This window comes from Anoplophora glabripennis, unplaced genomic scaffold (genome assembly GCF_000390285.2).
Source record: "Anoplophora glabripennis isolate ALB-LARVAE unplaced genomic scaffold, Agla_2.0 scaffold558, whole genome shotgun sequence".
In the NCBI taxonomy this organism is placed as follows: domain Eukaryota; kingdom Metazoa; phylum Arthropoda; class Insecta; order Coleoptera; family Cerambycidae; genus Anoplophora; species Anoplophora glabripennis.
In genome coordinates, this window is record NW_019416738.1 from 117,761 (window position 1) to 119,299 (window position 1,539).

The following is a 1,539-nucleotide window of genomic DNA, read 5'->3' on the forward strand; positions in this document are numbered from 1 at the left end:
AAAAAAAAGATAACATTGAAATTATTTATTGACATTTAAATTAAATGTTACATTTGTACAATTTTCAAAATTAATATTAGAAGGAATATTACTTTCGCTTACATTTACAGTTTTTGTGATTGCGCTAGTAGTGGTACCTACTAAAACCTGATTAGCAATTTTGGTCTTATTTTCAATGGAGTTCTCGACATAACCCTCAGCGACTGTCGTTGATTTCCAACCAGCATGACGCTTTATTGTCGTGATATCCACACCAGCATCTGCCAGTAATGTCGCTGAAGATCTTCGTAAGCAGTGACCAGTATAACATGCAGCATCAGGTAATTTTAAAGGCGCTTATGCTTGACGTGGGGAGGACGAAGGGACAGGTATTTTCGAAACAATTCAAGCATATTTCTTACATACGTGACACTAAAACAGTTAACGTTGAATACTCAAAAAACTAAGATCATGCGTTTCTCTCATGGCAGTCGCTGTAATACTTTCCCTTTCCTACTTAACAACCAGCCCGTTGAGTGTGTTAATTGTTTTACTTACTTAGGAGTAATTTTTTCCTCCTCTGGTCTGTTCCGAGCGATGACCGAGTCAGTGGTCGGGAAGACTGGACAGGCAGTTGGATCTGTCATATCTTTAATGGCCAGATCCAAGATGAGTTTTTAGGATTCACGTTTGGTTCTATATAACTCAATTATTGTCAACTCTTTCACTAGTTCTTTACCAGTCTGGGCACTGCGCTATACGGACTTGTTGGAAAAGGTGCAAGTCAGTTATTGGTTTTTAAATCATGTCTGAACTGGTTACTCAAACTTTTGCCAATGGAAACCAATCGTTATGCGCATATGTGTTTCGTCAGGCAACTACAACTTCTCAATGACGGCGCTCGGTACAACTAGGCTCATCAAGTCAGACAGATGCTAGACAGTATAGATTGTGCGGATGTTCTGAACAACTTGACATATTCTCGACTAAAGAGACATATGCCTGCCATGTTGCATAAATATTAAGGAAATGCTTTATCGGAAAGACCTAGCTCTAGTTATGATGTCTTCTTCCCCTGTTTTGTATAGAAATTTCAATATGACAGGGGACACCGCATCTTATCTGAGGTTTCAATTGCCTATATATATTATTAGACTTATCTCACAACTCCGTCTTTGTAATAAATTTTGCATGAAGTTTACATTTAATGGCATCTCCTACTCTATCAATCCATCTGAATTATGTACATTATGCAACCAACACAGACTGGAAACTATTGAGCATATTTTTATAGAATGCCCTCTTTATACCGGTCTAAGACCTCCAGAACTCAGAAATTTAACACTTAACTCGTTTATCATTATGCTTGATGGTTTAACTCTGAGTAATGCTAGAATGTTGGCAGGTTTTATGAGAGATTTTTTGAGACTTCGTTCTTTTGTTCTAAATGAGTGAACTGTTCTTAATTTAATATGTTTGCAGTTGGCATAATGTATTCATGCTTAAATATTGTTCCTGGCGATTTGTTTTTTTTTGTATGTAAGCCGTTCTGTTTTTTTT